Source organism: Kryptolebias marmoratus, linkage group LG9 (assembly GCF_001649575.2).
Source record: "Kryptolebias marmoratus isolate JLee-2015 linkage group LG9, ASM164957v2, whole genome shotgun sequence".
Taxonomy (NCBI): Eukaryota; Metazoa; Chordata; class Actinopteri; order Cyprinodontiformes; family Rivulidae; genus Kryptolebias; species Kryptolebias marmoratus.
The window spans coordinates 31,041,729-31,042,637 of NC_051438.1; positions in this window are offsets into that span (position 1 = coordinate 31,041,729).

The window sequence follows — 909 nt, forward strand, 5'->3', positions numbered from 1 at the left end:
CCCTGAACCAAAGACCAGAACCAACCCAGAACCAACCCAGAACCAGGCTTCGGGACTTGTTACTCACAGAAGTGTAGATGCTCCGTCTCCTCTTCAATCCATTTCTTCTAACAGAGTTTTGGAACCCGGGTCCGTCTGACCCAGGTTTCTCCTGTGTGTTGAAGTTTTAGATTCTGGACTTTGTTCTGAACTTCACAGACTTTTTTTTTTCCTGGAAGCGGCTCCAAACGTCAGTTTTTCTGGAGTATTTCTGCTGCAGGGACCTAAGGTCCAGCCGAGGCCCACAGAACCCTAAGGACTCTCCATCTTCGTCGTGGGACTCTGGAGTTAATAAAGTGCAGCTCGGACTGCAGATGTGAGCTTTAAGTGGAGTTTCTTCCCTTCGTCTGATTAAACTCTAATGAAAGTGTTGAACAGGAGGCCAGCGGGAGGTCGAGAGGCGAGGATTAACGTCGGGGTTATCACTCCTACACAGGTGGAAAGATCCACTCTCATTACCATAAACTGCCACTTACCGAAGGGCCGGCTGTGTTTGGCCCCTTTAATGGCAACTCATTTATCCCTCCGCAGTCAGGGTCAAAGGTCACGGGCCGATAAGTCGCCTCAGCCGGAGAAGGTGGTGTTGGTTCTGAGTCCACTTCTTCTTAATTTACTGGACAAAGGTGAAGGATACAAGATGTTATTTAAAATGATGAGGCGGTAAAGTTCATTTTTAATAAATCCAGGAGACAAAAGTCAACTTGGAAGAGACGAGACTTCAAAAGTGAAAAGTGCTGCGTGCAGAAGTATTCACCCCCTCCAACTGTTTCCTCCAGTTAGATCCAACTGAGCCCAGCACATCCACCGGTTCTGATAGACCTCAGAACCAACACGTCTAAATATTAAGGTCTACCACCAAGCAAGAGACAT